This window comes from Lissotriton vulgaris, chromosome 6 (genome assembly GCF_964263255.1).
Source record: "Lissotriton vulgaris chromosome 6, aLisVul1.2, whole genome shotgun sequence".
NCBI lineage: Eukaryota > Metazoa > Chordata > Amphibia > Caudata > Salamandridae > Lissotriton > Lissotriton vulgaris.
In genome coordinates this window covers 1426060451-1426081100 of record NC_141694.1, presented here as the reverse complement: position 1 = coordinate 1426081100, position 20650 = coordinate 1426060451, and positions in this window count along the sequence as shown.

Here is a 20650-nt window from a genome sequence, read left to right as displayed (position 1 = left end):
ATGGTATCTTCTTCCTCATACATAGCAGAGGTGTATGTAGAGCAGATGCTCAGTGCATGAAGCGTGTTACTTTGTTCGAACAGCATGTCCGTGCCAGAGTAGCAAAGCAGAGGAAATCCAAATACTAGAAGTTGTGATTGTTCAGAAGCTCTCCCTTGCCTAAAGTAACAGTACAGTAGTTTACTTTGCAAGTACAGAATATATTGTTTATGTATTGTATAGTTGACAATTATATCAAGTCAAGTCCCTTCCTTCGGCAATTATGGTTACCACACTCACTCCCTATGTTCATAATTTTCTTTCCGCTGTGTTAATCATGGGTAGACTATCGCCATTGTTCACTCAATCTATCACAACAAAGCACCTAAAGTCTTCCATCATATAAGCAAAGAGATCATGTGATCGGCTGGATACATGATCAGAAATGAATAATCTTCATTTTCCTTTTGTAGTACTGAAGCCCCAGGGGGGGCAGTGCGAAATATAAATTACATTGAGCAGTAGCCCTTGATGTAACCGAATATGGCCAGTGCCACCCCTGTACAAAAGTAAGAGCTTTCCTATCCCCACCTGCATGTGCTGCTTAAAGTAATGCATGCAAGTATGCATCATCATGGCTTGTGTCTCTTTTTCTTGGGTGCAAGCTGCCTGAGCTGGCATTATGCCGGCTACCACAAGTTCACGTACAAGTAATTTCTTTCGCAAAACTAGAAAAGAAAAGAAGAATGCTGGTGTACTCTCTGTCTCTCTGACTATGTATTGAATCCATAGTGCTGCCTGGTAGTAGAATTCCTGAAACTCCCACTGTTACAGGCCTACAAAGACGGCGGAAAGATACATGCCAAAATGATATACTGTGCTTACAAATTGCTAGTGTTACTGTGAGACAACTTTCTGTTGAATTATTTTGTGTTATTGTTAAAGAGTATTTGTTACATTATTTTTCTTTCTTTCTTCATATAGATGCTCCAAAAAAGCTCACCAGACAGGAGATGGCTGTCCGGGCCAGGACCCGGAAGCTGGAGGCCATTTGTGTGGAACATCACCGGCTGTGGGCTCAGGAACAATAGGAGGGGCGTCAACAACCTTATCCAGTGACCCCGTGTCCACCAGCCAGCAGCCTCCAGCACGACACCGTGCTCGGACAGCCTCCCCCCGCCGCTCAGCTGCAACAACACCAGCATCTGGCCCCCCCCAGAGCCTGGATGGCACGCCTGCGCTGCCTATGCCTCAGAGTGGACTACCTGGAGCGTAAGGTGGACAATCTTGAGCAACAGCTCCGGGACCTCCGCAAGAAGCGGCGGGACTGCCTGTCCACACACCGCCGGAAGTGACTGTGTCCCTTGCCCCTTTCTTAAAGACTGTTGGGGGGTGGGAATCGGGAGTTTAGGGATTATTTGGGACTTTTCAGAGGACTAATTGAAATTGACAATTGTTTGGGTTAGGGAGGGGTGGGACTAGTTTATTTTTGTTAGGTTAAATATATAATTATTTATTTTACATACTTCAACATAGTGTACGCGTTGATGTTATTTTTTGGGGTGGTGTGCGGGGGTTACGGCATGTTTGGCTTCCTCAAACTTACCAGCATGAATTATCTAAAACGTCCAAAAATGTTCAAAAGTGCCACTAACAGAGTTAGTGAATTCAATTGGCGTACTAGTACTTTACTAGTACTACTGTCAGTATCTCATCCGAGTCCTAGCCCATTATTCTACCTCCCCAAAATGCTTATCTTACCTGTGATTCGTGTTTGAGAATAGAGCTAGGCACTGCGCTGGCTGCATGGCAAATGGCGAATACGCCATCCACAACCGAAATTCCGTTGTTGTGGTGTTAGTAGGAGTGGTACCACACTAGCAGTAGCAGCATATGAAAAACAAAGTAAAAAAATGAGATATTGAGTGGCCTGAGATGAGTATTAGAAGGAACAGTAGCCTAAGCAATGCTGAAGATAAGTATGGGGAAAAAAGAATTGCATGGATGATTATGACTACAAAAAGAAAAGTGACACAGCAGCATAACAAGTCTTCTTGACATGTAGGAGGATGATGTTGACGATGGATCCAATCGATGGTGGGCATGAAATTCATAATTTATTTTAAAATACCCATTGTTGTTTTTTTAACCAGAATTACAATATCCTAGGATTTATCTAGCTGTCTTAAAATTGATTTGAGAAGGTTGATTGCACCTTATCCTCCCCAGCAAGTGTGTGGAATTATAGTTGTAATTTACTCACACCTCAATGAAAACCACACAGCCCGGGGGAAGAGGGTTAGGGTTTGAAACTTGGATGGGAATGGACTTTGTGGGGAAAGTTTTGTGGAGAGAGGAAAAAAAACACAGCATGGACAAACAACAAATGAAGATAAACAAATCTGTGGATACGTAGCTAGCCATAAATCTTTTAAGGGACATAAAGGAAGTGCATGCACTACTGCATGCATGAAGTTGTTTGCTAACTGGATAGGTTACTGAAAAGTAAGTAGTACTTTCTACAATGTACTAACTATGAAGAAACAATGTGACAGTACAGGGCTGCAGTAATAACACAAGTTCACTTGCCTATCTGCCCTCAGAGAGAAAAACCACTTAGTACATTAAATTAGTTTAAAAAATAGCAAAGAAAAAAGTACACAATGGCTGGAGGGATGAATTGAAGCAGAGAGCAAACAAATGCACAGAGTCACACTCATAGACGTTCACAGCAATAACATTATTCAAAAGATAAGTAGAAATGAAGGTTGAGTTTGAGTTTGAGTTTAAAAGTTCTTATATAGCGCTCTTACACCAGGTTTCATGGCGCTGTAACTGGCAGATCTCCACAAGGGACAAAGGGAGGAGGACAGGTGACAGGGGACTAAATAAAGATTTTACTGAAAAAATAAGTTTTAAGTTTCTTTCGAAACTGGGGATATGGGGTTAGGGATCTGAGCTCTAAGGGTAAAGAATTCCAGAGGGTTGGGGCAAGGGTCGCAAATTTTGAGCCCCCCCACTTTTTCCGGCGAAACCGGGGGACTGTCAGGAGAAATTGGGAAGAGGATCGGAGCTCCCTGGCTGGCAAGTAGGGGATAATCTCCGAGGAAATGAATGCCGGGGCCGTGCCCAATCGAGCCTGGTAGGTGATAGTCGCAAGCTTGAATTGGACACGTTCCCGAACCGGGAGCCAATGCAAGATTTTCAGGAGGGGAGTGACATGTGAGGATTTGGGAAGGTTAAAGACCAACCGAGCCGCCTGGTTTTGAATCATCTGCAACCGCCTGAGACTATATGCAGGTATACCTGCATATAGGGCGTTGCCGTAATCCAGGCGGGAGATGACCATCGCAAGGACGATCAGTTTCAAGGCCTCAAAGGTGAAAAATCGAGAGACCTTGCGGATGGTGCGAAGAGAAAGAAAAGAAGAAGAAACCACAGAACTAACCTGGGAGTGAAGGGGGAGGTGGGAGTTGAGTTTAATACCTAGGGTTTTGACAGAGGTAGAAGGGACCGGAGGGAGACCAAGGGAAGGGGGCCAAAAAAGTGAAGACCAGGGACTGGAGCAACGACCCGTCAACACCAACTCAGTCTTATCGGGGTTGAGTTTCAGGTGGTTGAAATCCATCCAGTCCCTGATGAAAATCATAATAGACTGGAAATTAGAAATAGAGGCAGGAGAAGAAGACAGATTGAAAACAAGTTGGAGGTCATCCGCATAGTTATATACGGCGACCTCCATTTGTTCTAGAGAAAAAATGAGGCGAGAAATGTAAAGGTTGAACAGAAGAGGTGAGAGGGAGGAACCTTGGGGGACCCCGCACTGAACCTTTCGGAAGTTCGCAGAGAAGTCACCCAGGCGAACTGCCTGGGTGCGGTCACTCAGGAAGGAGGATAACCAGACCAGGGCCGTACCCCCGATCCCCGCCGCCGTGACACGGGAAAGTAAGATGGTATGATCCACCGTGTCAAAGGCGGCAGAGAGATCGAGGAGGACCAGTGCCTGGGATTGATTGGTATCCCTCCCCTCCCAGAGGTTGTCAAGGACCGAAAGGACTACGGACTCCGTAGAGTGTGCGGAGCGAAAGCCAGCCTGACAGGAAGCCAATACCCCATTCTCTTCCACAAAGGTGCTCAGAGACCTGGTGACATGGCGCTCGAGCACCTTGGCCAAAAATGGTAGGAGAGAAATGGGGTGATAGTTGGCTGGGATCGAAGGGTCCGCGCCAGTTTTTTTTAAAATGGGTAAAATAATAGCTGATTTCAAGGGGTTGGGGACAACCCCCTGAGAAAAGGAGCTGTTGAGAAAGTGGAGGGGAGGATCAGGGCAAGAGGTGTAAATGTGACGAAGTATGTGAGCGGGACAGGTATCAAGGGGAGAGCCAGATTTTACAAGGGGGATTAATGATGTGAAGGATTCCTTGGTCAGGAGGGGGAGAGTATTTAATTGTCCTTCCGGAGGAGGGCACTGAGGGTCAACAAAAGACGGGGAAGGTGAAGGGATATTGGCTTTGATAGCGGCGATTTTATCAATAATAAAACTATTCAGAGAGTGACAGAGGGCCTGGGAAGGGGAGGGCTTAAGGGAAGTGCGATCTGAAAAGGCTAGGTTCTGAACAATCGAGAAGATTTCCCTTGATTGGTTCTCGGCTCTGAGGATCTTGGAGGAAAAATAGGCAGTTTTAGCGGCCAAGATAGCATTCTTATATTGAGCTAATAGAGTAGTAAAATCAGCTCTTAAGATGGGACAGTAGTTTCTCCTCCAGGCCCTCTCAGCAGGGCGAACCGATAATTTGATGGTTTTAAGGTCATCGGTAAACCACAGATTGGCATCTTTCTCCCGCTTGGAGGTCAATCGCTTCAAGGGGGCAATGGACTCGCTGGCTGAGGAGAGCCATTGTTCAATGATGTTGGCCTGAGCCAGGGTGGAAAGACCATGTAAGGCGGGGTAGGAAGCACTTAAAAGGGCAGATAAGTTCGCCGGGTCAACTCTGCTCCACGAGCGGACCCAGACATTTTTAGGAAGGGGGACCCTAGCTGTAGAACTAATAGGAAGAACAAAAGAAATCAGGTGGTGGTCGGACCAAGTGCAAGGAGAAATAGAAAGGGAGTCGACAGGGCAGTTCAAGGACCAAATCTGGTCCAAGATATGCCCCTTGACGTGAGTTGGGGAGGATACATGGGAAACAAAATTAAGAGATAAAAGTGTGTCTGAGAACTCTCTCGAGGATAAACACTCTGCTGGGTCAGAGGGCCAGAAATTGAAATCGCCCTGTAGTAACACAGAAGAGTTATTAACAGAGAGGGTGGCTAGCACCTCCTGGAAATCAGGGAGAAAGCGTAGAGGTGACTGGGGAGGATGATAAATGACAACACAGGTGAGAGGGAGGGATGTGGAATTGGTACAAATAGCAAGATACTCGGTGGTGGCAATATCGGGGAGAGAGAGCAGTTGAAATGGAAGATCAGAACGGGCAATGACAGCTACGCCACCCCCCGTTCTGCCAGATGAACGATCCGCTCGAAAGGCGTAGTAAGGGGCGGGCAAAGTGGCTAGCAAAGTAGGTAGGGAGTCATCACAGAACCATGTCTCGGTTAAGAGGAGAAGATCCGGTGTGTGGAGATCTAACAGCACTGATAGTTCATGTGAATGAGCCACCGCCGATCTGGTATTCAAATAATAAGCCTTGAGGGTCTTAACTGGAGCTGTATTAGCAGCCTCTATGGTGGGAGGAACCGGAGTGGGAGAGGCAAATGAACAGGAACAGTGAGAAGTAGAGGATAAATCAAGCTGGGATATCCGTGAGTGTATAGAGGGAGGTAGAGCCCACGGACCCTGTAGCATGTGAAGCTGGGAAGAAGTGTAAGAAAAAAATTGGGAGTGATTATATAGGGACACATGTGGGGGGAGTGTCGAATGGGGCGTGGCAGGGGGTGGAAGAGCCAGAGGACTGCACGCCCAGCCCAGACCCGCCCAAGGTGTAATGGCCGCCCGTCCCACTCCCCACGCGAGGCAAGGAGGGGGCTGATCAGCGGAGGCGGTCTGGGTCGTGGAAGCAGGCGAAGGGGCAGCCGAAGAATTACTAAGCGCTGGTTCCTGAGCGCTGAGCGATGTGCACTGAGCAGGTAGGCACAAGTCTTAAAAATGTCAGCAGGGAAGTAAAAGAACACCGTTGCTCCCGGCGAAGCCTCGGGAGATCTGCAATCAGTGCAGGTAGTCCGCTGTCAGCCCTTTAAGCCGTTTGCCAGGGGGGGAGGAGCCAGAGGACTGCACGCCCAGCCCAGACCCACCCAAGGTGTAATGGCCGCCCGTCCCACTCCCCACGCGAGGCAAGGAGGGGGCGATCAGCGGAGGTGGTCTGGCGGTCTGGGTCGTGGAAGCAGGCGAAGGGGCAGCCGAAGAATTACTAAGCGCTGGTTCCTGAGCGCTGAGCGATGTGCACTGAGCAGGTAGGCACAAGTCTTAAAAATGTCAGCAGGGAAGTAAAAGAACACCGTTGCTCCCGGCGAAGCCTCGGGAGATCTGCAATCAGTGCAGGTAGTCCGCTGTCAGCCCTTTAAGCCGTTTGCCAGGGGGGAGGAGCCAGAGGACTGCACGCCCAGCCCAGACCCGCCCAAGGTGTAATGGCCGCCCATCCCACTCCCCACGCGAGGCAAGGAGGGGCCGATCAGCGGAGGCGGTCTGGCGGTCTGGGTCGTGGAAGCAGGCGAAGGGGCAGCCGAAGAATTACTAAGCGCTGGTTCCTGAGCGCTGAGCGATGTGCACTGAGCAGGTAGGCACAAGTCTTAAAAATGTCAGCAGGGAAGTAAAAGAACACCGTTGCTCCCGGCGAAGCCTCGGGAGATCTGCAATCAGTGCAGGTAGTCCGCTGTCAGCCCTTTAAGCCGTTTGCCAGGGGGGGAGGAGCCAGAGGACTGCACGCCAAGCCCAGACCCACCCAAGGTGTAATGGCCGCCCGTTCCACTCCCCACGCGAGGCAAGGAGGGGGCGATCAGTGGAGGCGGTCTGGCGGTCTGGGTCGTGGAAGCAGGCGAAGGGGCAGCCGAAGAATTACTAAGCGCTGGTTCCTGAGCGCTGAGCGATGTGCACTGAGCAGGTAGGCACAAGTCTTAAAAATGTCAGCAGGGAAGTAAAAGAACACCGTTGCTCCCGGCGAAGCCTCGGGAGATCTGCAAAAGATGGATAATATAACTGTTTGTTGTTGTAGTTGTCCTGTTGAATTTGGGAAGTTGTATGCATCCAGCCATTCCTCTTTTTTGCGGTACTCCTCCATTCCATCTGACGTCCCGTCGATCAATGTTGGGGACCAGAAGACACCTTGTCCAATGCCTGCCTGGTGGATGCTGAATTGCGGCTCGCTAATGGTAAGCCTGAGTTCATCCTTTTTCCCATTGCACAGGGTAAAAGACGGCCTGTAATTGTTGACGTAAAAACAGGAAGTTATATTAAAACACCACGGGGAAAAAAATATAAGGTATGCTGTGTAGTGCAAAAATAACACTTTCAGTTTCAGAGTCAACAGTATTACAATACATACAAGCATCATTTCGAAAGTGCGTACTCTGAGTCTCTTTTTCAAGGATAAATAAGTGTGGGCAAATTTTGCGGATCTTTCCCCTCTAGCTAGGTGTAAACTGTAATTTTAGAACAAAAGTAGACCTTCCCAGCAGTGCTCCAAGACCCCTCAACCCACCCCCAAAAATCTAGAACACCCCCAAGTAAGCCCCCAAACACATGCGGTACTGCGACCTGGCTGAGGCCTACTTGATAATCGTGCTAAAACGCACTCTGAAAGTAGCCCCAAAACACCCCTTTTCCACCATGGATTTTCTTCAAACCACTTGCAATCAAAATTAGACATTCCCAGCAGTGCTCCCAGACCCTTAAACCCAGTCGCAAAACTCTAGAACAGCCCCAAGTAGCCCCCCAAAAACATGCAATACTGCTAGGCCTAAGTTTAAACATGCCCAAACGCTCTCTGCAACTAGGTCCAAACCCCCCTTGACCACCATGGACTTTCTTCAACCCACTTGCAATCAAAATTAGACCTTCCAAGCAGTTCTCCCGGACCCTTAAACCCAGTCGCAAAACTCTACAACACCCCCAAGTAGCCCCCCAAAAATATGCAATACTGCTACCTGGCAAAAGCCCTAACTTAAAATCGTGCCCAAACGCTCTCTGCAACTAGGCCCAAACCCCCCTTTTCCACCATGGATTTTCTTCAAACCACTTGCAATCAAAATTAGACCTTCCCAGCAGTGCTCCCAGACCCTTGAACCCAGTCGCAAAACTAAATAACACCACAAAGTAGCCCCCCAAAAACATGCAATACTGCTACCTGGCATGACCCCTAACTAAAAATCGTGCCAAAACTCACCCTGAAACTAGGCCCAAAATCCCCCTTTTCCTAAACGGATTTTCTTCAAACCACTTTGTCTGTGTCAAAGAACCTAGGTATGCTACATCAGGTTGCTTCACTCAGTGGTGCCTGCCTTGACCGTCTGCATGGCCCTGCCCCAAGCATGGGACAAAAATCGGTTACGCTCAAGAACTTGCAAATTTTCGGCAATTTCGCGAGATTCACGGATTGCGAATTTGCAGCCGAAAATCCAGAAATTTCACAAGCGTAACGGATTTTTGTCCCATGCTTGCAGCAGGGCCATGCAGATGGTCAAGGCAGGTACCACTGAGTGAAGCAACCTGATGTAGCATACCTAGGCCCGTTGACACAGACAGACAAAGCGTATCTAATTGTATGCAGCAAGCCACTTAGCCCCAATTTCACATGAACTGCTGTCTGGACTCTGCCTGGCATAACAACACTACATTGCCTCGACCACTCCATGCCATGACTATACAGACATGTAGTTCTGCTGTAGTAGTTGTTGTAGACTGGTTTACCTGTTTACCACTCACGAATTGGCCATAGTTCTTCTGTAAACCGACGGTGATGATCCATCCATCCCAGTGAGTGGCTGTTAAGAAAAAAGATATATTATTTAATCAATCATCATGGTATATTGGCAAACAGTAAGTACAAGGACATTTTGGATATTATGGGAAATGCAAAGTTGTGGTTCCTGCAGTTAAAGTACAATTTGAATTAAACAAGGTAAAAAAAATCAGAGTAGACTTGAGTTACATTTAGTGTGTAAAAGATTAAATAATAACAGAAGACATATGATTTGTTTCATGCACAACAAACAATCAGCAATTGCTTTCATCAGAGCCAGACAGCCATTGCTGTCCACTGCATGCCATCTTCTTCCTATTATTCATTACCTGTTCCACTTTTTGTCCGCATCTTCTTCTGAAAGTGAAGGCCCACAGGGCAGCCTTTCCTGTCAATTTCAGAAGTAACTGTCAGCAATCAGCATGTAGTCAGTAATTCCAGTACCACTAGAGGGGACTCATCTACGAAGACAAAGTTTCTTGATTCTGCGTAATACAGCTAAGCATGGGCGAATTTTGCGAATTCACGATCCGCGAATTTGCGGATTTGCGAATTCGCGATCCGCAAAATTCGCGAATTTGTATGAATTTGCGGATTTTTGTTCTTTTGCGTGTTCGCGTGGTTTTTTGCATGTTCGCGGGGTTTTTTGCGCGTTTGCGGGGATTTTTGCGTCTTCGCAAGCCTCTTGCATAGCGAAGTTACCCATGCAGTCGTTTATGGGAGAGGGAGAGAGAGATAGATAGATAGATAGATAGATAGATAGATAGATAGATAGATAGATAGATAGATAGATAGATAGATAGATAGATAGATAGATAGATAGAGAGGGAAAGAGAGAGGGAGAGAGAGAACGAGAGAAAGAAAGAGAGGCCGGATCTCTGAAGGGCCAGATTCCTGAGTTGCCCCTACAGAACATACAGCTTTTTATTTTTAGCAAAATGCATATGAAAATTGTGCTGTAAAGGTCTCTTTTAGTTTAACCCCTCCTGACAACTCAAAATGGGTGTATTTGCCATCCTCTCCCTTTTTCCTGTTTTTGATATCTGTAAGTGCTTCCTGATGAGGTTTAATTCCTTGGACAGGTGCCTCGTTGCCTACTTGTAACTATTCTCTGACCCTGCTTCAAAGGTCAGAGCAGGGTCAGAGAATAGTTGCAAGTAGGCAACGAGGCGCCAGGAAGCAATTAGCAGCAGGTGTCCAAGTTGAAGTCAATTTGTTTGTAACCCTTTTGTAAAAGGTTACAAAGAAATTAGGTTCAACTTTTGCACCTGCTGCTGTAACCCTTGCTTTACCGCGATTTCGCGAGATTCGCGGATCACGAAATCGTGGAAAATCCGCAAATTTGCCAGCGAAACGGATTTTACGTCCACCCTTAAATACAGCCATCTGCCTTGAGGGAAATGAATAGGGGGAGTCTGGAGGAGGAGGATAGAGGAGCATGATTGAGTTGTCAACTTGTGAACCTCAGGAATGCAGACTGCGGCACCTTCAAATCCATAGGGAAAGAAGATGAAGACAGTGCTGCTGATGGACTTGTTGTGATTAGGTGATTAGAGTTTTGTTGTGGTAAAAGTTGCAAAAGAAATAAAGACACACAGGAATGAATGTGAATAAGGACAACAACAAAAAAAGAAGTCATTTTCAGGCTTCGGTGTCAGGTAAGTAGAGCTCGTCCTCAAACTCTGTGAATTGAGTCGGGAGTAGGTCAGCTAACAGAGAAGAACTTCCGTCACCTAAGTCGGTGTCCTCCTCTTCTTCCTGCGTGCATTAACGTATTTTGTAATCTGGTGGTATGAAGTGCTGATTCATCTTGATCATTGTTAACCTCTCCACATTTTTGGGCGAGAGGCGGGTCCTTTTTAAAGTTACAATGGCACCAGCAGCACTGAAAACACGTTCAGAAGACACGCTTGTGAGTGGGCAACACAAATAACTTAGAGCCAGGTTGGTGACCAGTGGCCATAGATGCCTTTCGCTATACCAATACAGAAATGGGTTCTGATTAACGGACACCTCTGTTGTGTCATCCAGATAGGCCTGCACCATCGACTCAAGGTTCTCCAGGGTTGCTCCACTTTGCGTACCAGTGGCCTTTGCATCACTGGAACGAGCAGACCCTTGATGAGTTAGCCAATCCGCTTCTGACAATATTATGGCTGGGCCTGGTGCAGGTCAGGATGATGATACGGTTGCTGGTGTCGTTAACCGCTGTGAGGGAAAGTGACTCCCTTCGGCCACAGATTCAAAAGTGGACCTTGACGCCAGATGGCCTGCTGATTCAGTAGTACTTCTGACGATTCCTTCTTCAATTTTCTGCCGCTATTTTTCGAACCCAGTGGCTGACACAGCTAGCCAATGTTTGTACTTTGTAAGATCTGCTTCATCAAAAGAATTGAATGCTTTGCTGTCCACTGCCTTTTTTGTACCATGGATCCAGAATAGTGGCACAAATGTAACATTGTTCTGTATGTATTTTTTCAAGCCTTTGATTGTCAACTAGGCGGCTTAATAAGCTCTCGGCCAACTGATATGCGACTTGTTTTTCAGATTCATTTCCGAAACGTTGAAGACACCGCCTTCAGTTGGTGCTCTAGCATGCGCAACAATGGGATAGCTTTGCCTATAGTACAGTCCTCCCTGCTGACTTCACACGTGAAGACCTCAAAAGGACAAAGCATGTCTGTCAGGCTTTTAACTAGCTTCCATTCCTCCAACTCTAGCCACATGTCTTTATTATTCGAACCCAGTTTATAGACATACTGATTTATTACCACCCACTGCTCAGACAGATGCTCAAACATGTAGAAGGTTGAGTTCCAATGTGTTACCACCTCCTGGATGAGTCCTTTGACTGGCAGTCTACGTTCACGTTGCATGATCCTTAGCTGCTTCCGGGCCTTTAAAGAATGGCTGAAATGTGTGCAGATTCTTCAGCAGGTGGTCAGTAACTTGCTGACTGTTTTTTTCTTTTTTCAAGAAATCTTGCACAACAATGTTTATGCTGTGCGCCAAACATGGCACTCTGAAATATTGACCGTCCTGCATGGCCTTAACTATATTAGTGCCATTATCCGTGAAAACATAACCAATCATGCACTTTCTTGGATGCAGCCATTTAAAGACCTTACTTTGAAACTCATTCAAAATGTTTTCTGCAGTATGAGATTTCTCCATGGCAAACATGGCTACTGTTGCATGTTTCCGAGTATCTTGAAAAACTGTGTCCTGGTCAACACCTGCGCGTAACTTCTCTGTAACCCCTGCAAAAGACACCCAGTGTGCACTGATGCACATGTAATCAAGGGCTTGGCAACTGGTCCACATGTCTGTTGTCAGGGTGGATAGTGTAAACAGCACTCTTCTGCAAAGCTGCCCCAATCACCTCCAGCACATATTCATGTAGTGCTGGAACCGCAACTTGGGCAAAACAGGACCGGCTAGGAACCTTCCATTTAGGGCAGACTGTTGCCACAAATTCTAGAAAACCCACCCTTTTCATGAAAGAAAAAGGGAGAAGGTCCAGCGCTAGCATTTTAGCCAGCTTTGTGTTATACTGACAAGTTATTGGGTGGTTGCATTCAAATGGTGCCTCCAACCAAAACATGGTTCTAATGGTTGGCTGAAACATTTTACGGGATGGTGTTGATGCTGACTTCTTCAACCAAGGTAGGCTCATTGATTTACTTTTTCGCATTGGTGTATCTCCCAGACTCTAAGTGTGTCTCATACATGTTGCAGGGGTAGAGGGTATGCTGCTGGCAGGGGTACTGGGTGTACTAGAAATAATGTCTGTCGCTTCTTCACCCCCCCCTGCACGATAAACCCATTGCCATCATCATCAGATGCAATGGATACATTTGGATTTGTTGTACTTTTGGCTCCCTGGATCTTCCTTAGGTGCGCATCCCAAATGATAGTGTGGTGTTTTTTAAGATGACCTCTCTGGACTCCAGTGCCATAGTTGGTACCAAGCTTACCACGACTAACTGAAAGGTTACAAATCGAACAAATGGCCATGTTTTCCGCCTTCGAGCTAACAGTAAAGAAGTCCCAAACTGGGGACTGGAGATGTCTGCTGGTGGTGGAAGTGCTACGTTGAATTTCAATGCCAGATGAAGTGGAGGATGGGCGTTGCTGAAATGTACTCTGTTGTGCACTTACAGCACCACTACTTGAGGTAATGGAGGTCGAGCTGGATGAAGGTCCCTGCCGGCCCTTCTGACGAGAAAATATGGAAGCTGTAGGTCGTGTTGGTGTACTAGGTAACTGAGTTGGTGGTGGTACCAGTGCCACGCCGCCCACATCCTGGTCAGCAGCAATTCGGGATAGGGTAAAAATGTCTGTCTGCTGCATGCCCTCTGAGGCTGGAGTGAAGTCTGTGATGACTGGTTCGTCGTCAGATTGTTCATCAGCAGCAGAATACACCACTCGTTGTTCGTCATCCTCACCAATAATTGAAAGTTTTGGGGGAACCTTCCTTGCTCATGGCGTGCCTCACTCTCAGACTCAGAATGCATTGTTGTTGGTGGTGGGTTTCAATCAACATCAAGATCATCAGAAGTAAGGGAGCTTGAAGAAGAACTTGTAGTAGCCCTCCTTGATCTTTTTCTTGCTGGGGATCTGGAAGACAATGAATCATCAGGAGGAGTGGCTTCCTCGGATGATACCTCTGCTTGAATTTCAATTTCCTACTTCTGGAAGAACAAGCATTGTGGGCAGTTGTGCCGCTCCATGCGCCTCTAGTTACACCTCTCCAGGCACCTCTCCATGCGCCTCTCCTTGCGCCTCTCCTTGCGCCTCTACTTGCGCATGTACTTGGGCTTGTAATTGCTGCACCTGTGGTTGTTGTTGCAGCTGTGGTTGTGGAACACTCGTCAGATGAGTTACACTCTGCGTTGATTGGTTGCTACTTTCTTGCAATGAGCCAACATCACTGGTCGATGGTGATTGAACAAGTAAAGTGGCTGCCTCTGCAGCACTCATGGACTTGGACCTAACTTGGCGTGGTGGCACTGAGCCCAATGAAGCAGAGGTGCTGCTCCCAGCTTGGTCCCCGGCAGACCCCGCTGCTGCAGGTGTAGTTTTTTTCTCCAAAAAATGTGCCGGCCGGCACACCAGTCTCCTTGGTAAGTGGCGCCACTTGCTTCTTCTGCTCCTTCTTACTGGCAACTTTCTTGGTAGAGGAGCTATGGCCACCTTTTTTTTGGCCCATCTTCTTCAGATGTCAGAACAGCAGGCCGCAGTTGCACAAGTTGCAGAGTTGTCTGTGGCCACACGTGACATTGTGCAGCACACACCGCAGCAGGACTTCTTCCTGGCACTGATGATGAACGATGAGGCTGATTCGTCTTTGTGCACCTAAAAGCAAACGAGGCCAGAGGAACATCAGTTAAATAAATGTTGCATATGTCGTGCTTCAATTAATAGTTTGCAACTAGGCATTTATTATTATTACAACACACCCCAAAATGGAAAGACCAAAAAAAAAATTGCTAATTTATTTCTAATAAAAAATGGATGTTTACATTAATAGAAGAGAGACCACACAGAGAGGATTTTTTTCATGCACCTCTGAGTACCCCTGGGCATAATGGATGAAAGCAAGGCATACTGGGTACAGCAGGCCTATGGCACAAAGCACACTGCCTGGCTTCAAATTGGACCCTTAACCCACAGCCACATGGCCAGGCCCTGCCTGGACCAGGCATCAAAATGGCCCCCACCCACATGGCCAGGCCCCAAAAACACCCCAAAAAGTCAAAAAACACAAATAAATCACCACAATCCAATGCCATCAAAGTCCTCAATGATGTTTAAATTCAAGAATCCCCACAGAAAGACTTGGTCCATGCACCACTGACTACCCCTGGGCATAATGGGTGAAAGCAAGGCAAACTGGGTGCAGGCCTGATCACACTGCCTGGTGTCAAAATGGACCCTTGACCCCCAGCAACATGGCCAGGCCCTGCCCAGACCAGGCCTCAAAATGTCCAACACCCACATGGCCAGGCCCCAACAACACCCCAAAAAGTACAAAAACACACACAAATCACCACAATCCAATACCATCCATGCCCTTAATGATGTTTACATTCAAGACACCCCACAGAAAGACTTGGTCCATGCACCACTGAGTACCCCTGGGCATAATGGATGAAAGCATGGCAGACTGGGTGCAGGCCTATGGCACAAAGCAGACTGCCTGGCTTCAAAATGGCCCCTAGACCCCCACCCACATGGCCAGGCCCCAACAACACCCCAAAAAGTCAAAAAACACATAAACATCACCACAATCCAATGCCACCCATGCCCTCAATGATGTTTACATTCAAGACACCCCACAGGAAGACTTGGCCCATGCACCACTGACTACCCCTGGGCATAATGGGTGAAAGCAAGGCAAACTGGGTGCAGGCCTGAGCACACTGCCTGGCTTCAAAATGGACCCTTGACTCCCAGCAACATGGCCAGGCCCTGCCTGGACCAGGCCTCAAAATGACCACCACCCACATGGCCAGGCCCCAACAACACACCAAAAGTCATAAAACACACAAAAATCACCACAATCCAATGCCATCCATGCCCTCAATGATGTTTACATTCAAGAAACCCAACAGAAAGACTTGGTCCATGCAACACTGAGTACCCTTGGGCATAATGGATGAAAGCAAGGCAAACTGGGTACAGGCCTGAGCACACTGCCTGGCTTCAAAATGGACCCTGGACCCCCAGCAACATGGCCAGGCCCTGCCTGGACCAGGCCTCAAAATGGCCCCCACCCACATGGCCAGGCCCCAGCAACACCCCAAAAAGTATAAAAACACACAACATTCATCACAATGCAATGCCATCCATGCCCTTAATGATGTTTACATTCAAGACACCCCACAGAAAGACTTGGTCCATGCAACACTGAGTACCCCTGGGCATAATGGATGAACGCAAGGCAAACTGGGTGCATGCCTGAGTACACTGCTTGGCTTCAAAATGGACCCTTGACCCCCAGCAACAAGGCAAGGCCCTGCCTGGACCAGGCCTCAAAATGGCTACCACCCACATGGCCAGGCCTCAACAACACACCAAAAAGCCATAAAACACACAAAAATCACCACAATCCAATGCCATCCACGCCCTCAATGATGTTTAAATTCAAGACACCCCACAGAAAGACTTGGTCCATGCACCACTCACCACCTTCGGAGCCTACTGGCTAGTGTGGGTTTACAGGCACCCCAAAATTTAAAAAAAAATCCACATATAGTGAGCTAAAATTCAATGACATAAATGATATTTAAGATCAACAAAACTCACAGAAACAGTTGTATCAAGCACACATGACTAACCCTGGGCCTACTGGATACTGTGGCTACCCACAATATATATTTTTCAAAGTTGTGAAAAGTTTTAAAATTGTAGTTGCAGCAACTGCGATGCCCCAAACTAACAACATAAACTTACTTGTAAAATCTCAAATCCAAAAGTGATCAAAAGTCCTCAAATACATATATCCAGCAGCAGCCACAAAGAGTAATCCTTCCAGCTCCAGATCCAAATGAAAAGTGACCAGGACTTGAACAAAGCATTGGGAGGAGGCTGCTGGACAGGTACAGGAAGTTGGAGACTCTGGGGCACTTCCTTCCTCCCACTCCCCCCCAAAAATGGACTCCTTGCACCAAAAAGTGCAGCCAAATGTCAATCCGAGTTATTCTGATTAATATCATAATTTTCAGAAGCTTTATGCTGCCTGTGGTGGATTTCTTGTGCAGAATTGCAATTTTTGCAAGTTTGGGAAAGCGAGCTGTTCAAATCTCCGGCCGGAAGTTAGCTGCGCGCCGCATATACGTGTTTACAATTGCTTACTCCCGCTATGCGTGATCGCGTGATCTTATGACGTACTTGCATTGTCAAACTCTCACTTTGCAAGATGGCGGGCCACGATGACGTACTCACGGTCGAAAAACTCTCGCGCGATAACACAGCAAGATCCAAAATGGCGCAGCACACGCAAACAGGGAGGAAAACAACTTTTCGAACTCAGAATCACAGTAATTCAACGCCGTGAGTGCAATATTGTATTTTTTCAAGCCTGACCAAGCAAAATAATTCACTAGCTTGCGAATTTGCAGATTTTTGGGCAAATTCGCGGGATTCGCAGACCACGATATTGCCAAAATTCCACAAATTCCGCCAACTGATCAGATTTTACGCCCACGCTTATGTAGGAGGTAGGTCCTCCGCATATAGCACTAAATTATCACGGAAGTAGACTAGGTCTTTACTCCAAAGGGCGCTTTGAGGCTTGGTAGTGCTTTCCCATGACATTGCCACACAGTATTTTGCAATAAGTAAAGCCAATTTCACAAATTTGCCTACCACACCTTTTAAAAATGGTACTAGGCCCAGCAAACATACATGCGGAGTGCATTGCAAAGACACATTAATCATACTAGATAGTTTACATATCACAGCTGTCCAAAATGCAGCAACCCCTCGAAACGTCCAGGCCAGATGCCAGAAGTCGGCTCCTGTAGCTCTACACCTTTTGCACACATCAGTGTCCCTCAGCCCATACTAATTGTTTCTCGCATAATTTTGTAAAGTAGTCTCTATCTTGGCCAGTCGCCGCGCAAGTCGCTAATATGCCAGTCGTCGTAGATACAGATGCCACGTATGGTGGTTTTGAACGCCACCCAGAGGGTCATGGCGCTATCTACGGAGCAACTATTAGTGTCAACATAATGCACTATCACCTCGCGAATGGTCATGATATATAGCAGATCAAGTAATGCCTCAGGTCGGAACCGCCATACAAAGGAGGGTGGAATGATCTTCGGGACGTGCAAAGTTAGGAGTACCGGATTGTGGTCCGAAAGAGTGCGGGGTAGTCTATGCACCTTAGATACCCAACCTCCTGCATGTTCGCTCACCGACCAATAATCCAGTCGGGACCAACTATTATGTGCAGTGGAGACATGTGTACCCTCTAGTGTATTGATATTACGGTGGTGTCATATAAGTAAGCCCAACTCTGCCATTCCCTCTCAGATGACCCTGGCTGTCCTAGGCGATTGTCTGTCTAGTGTGCTTGATTTGCCTTTTGTCGGGTCGAGATGTATATTTAGATCCCCACCCCAGAGGAGCACAGGTTTAGGCCAGTATCTCAGAGTAGAGAGTATGCGTTTGTAAAGGTCTGAGTCATCGATATTGGGGCCATAAGTGTTTGCAATAGTAATACGTTTGCCTTCCAGTTTTTCAAGGACTATGGCGTATCGCCCGACATCATCTACAAAGGAGTGAATAATCGTGAAGGGGAGGTTGCGTTTAATAAGTGTGATCACCCCACAGGAGTAAGATGAGTAGGGGGAGGCCAGATGGTAACCAGCCCATCGCCCCCAAGGTGTGTATCCGTATGTTTGGTTAAGTGTGTCTCCTGTATAAGGACCTGGCAGATCTTTTTGGGTGATTTTAGCCCCGTACATTCCAAGTGGGACATGTTATTACAGTATTATTGTTGTGTTTTTCTTAGTTGTATTGTATGTGTAACATGTCTGAGTGCGAGTGCCTTAAAAACATTTACGTCTGATAGTCATAATTAATGTACGTGGTGGTCGAACCATTCCCCCCAACTCATCCTCCCCCACCCCCCCCCCCACTCACTTAGGCATCCCCAACTTGCCAAAGCCACCCAAACCACCTATAACAATTCCCTAGCATAGTTCCAGGGAGACAAACAGTAATGGGGAACACCCATGTCAGGAACGCTGGCGCACGCATCCCCTCCCAATTCCATAGGAGGCGGCCGAGCCAGGAGAAGTAGTGGTCCTGTTTATGCAATTTAAATGTAATAAACAGATTATTGCCATCTGGGTGTGCAATATACACTGATACAAAAATAGGGTATAAGTAATAGTCAGATATTAAGAGATAACATTTCAGTTTGTGCATATCAAGAGTAATACTCAATGATAGAGGCATACATGAACACGGAGCAAACCAAAGTAGAAAAAATGCACTGCAGCTTCTGTAATCATTCACGGTTGGTCATAGGATGGGGAACCAGTTGGGGTGCGGCAAAGAGTGGGCGACCGAGAATGTTCAAAAGTCCACGCCACACGACAATGTCACTGATCTGCCACACCAGCCCCTCCATAGTCATCCTCTGCTGCGCTGGGTGAATCACGGCTGCAGCGCTTCAGGGTTTTTGTGAAGTCCATCGCCGATTTGGGGGCAGTAAAGATTCTCGATTTTCCGTTAACCTCAATGCGCAGATGTTCTGGGTAGAGCATTGCATAGAGGTATCTGTTCCGAGATGAGAAGCTTCTTCACAGGCTGGTGTTCTCGACGTGCTTCCTGGACAGCTGCTGTAAAATCGGGATAGAAGGCAAGGGTATTACTTTCATGCGTGATAGTGCCCTTCTCACGTGACAGACGGAGTATGGTATCTCGATCCCTATAATTTAATAGGTGCACAATTATGGGGCATGAAGGAGCTCCTGGAGGTGGCCGGGAGGCAAGAGATTGATGAGCCCTCTCTACTAATAGGACTGAAGATAGATTCTCTGCACCAAAAATTGATTGGAGTAGTCTCTGCTGTCCAGCCTGCTGATATTGGTGGATTCTGGTAGGCCCATGATAGGGATGGTATTGCGTCAGGATCTGGCCTCCAAATCTTCATTGCAAGCCTGGATCATCGCCAGCACCTTTACCATAGAGGTCGTCTTGGAGGTCACTTGCTGTAAACCATCCTCTGCGGTAGAAATTAGATTTTCCACTTCTCCTAGTCCAGTGGCATGTTTATCCAACTTTGTGGACATATGGTCCATTCGTATGTTTAGATGGTTGATCTTCCCATCTATGGATTGCAGACTGGCCTGCCTAGCAAGTAACATTTTGTCAATATATGTCAGTTGGTTTGCGGGCGTGTCTGCTTCGGAGTCGGAAGCGGCATTCTGGATTGTCTTGGCACCACGCCGCGGTCAAAATTGAGTCGTGGTTGGTTGCAGTCTGTTTTCCCCATTTTACAGCGCAAGATTGGTGCGCGCTTCATTGGTTTGCACTATGATAGACAGCCAGAGATACAGTTTGAGCACAGATGCTCTCCACAGAACTCCGTTCCCACTTCGGATGTCGCCTTACATGAAGGCTGTATTGTGGAGCGTAGTATTCGAGCAGATAGTGGAGCTTGTGGGGAATCTACTTCAAAAGAATAGACTACATGTGCTGTTCCTCCACAGGGCTTAGGCGATATTCTTGGGATACAAGCAAGGGCTCGGGCAGCTGGAATGGAACACTTCCTCAAACATGATGTGCAACTGGATTGGCATTAGCCTGTGTGGCTCGTGTCAGTGTCTCCAGTCTAGCACAGGATACGGTGCGATTTTGACTCTAACTTGGCCCAAATCCTGCACAGGTGGACAATGAAGTCGGTGGAGTGCCACCATGGAGGTAACAGGTGGTTGCACTCAGAAGATTCACTCGGGAGAGAGAGCAGTCCCAGGTGAGAGCAGCAGGGAGAGGCGGTGCGGCGCCCAAGTCGCCGGCGTGTAGCTGCCCACGATGCGAGGCCGTGTGCAGGCAAGGAGATGCAGTCGACAACCCAACGCACCTCTGTAAGTGGCCTCTGCTTGTATGCAGCAAGAGTCCTGCCCTAGCTAGGGCACCTCGCCTGAAGATGGTATTGCAATGAGGCCCCATGGGGAGATCAACCCGAGGGGAGC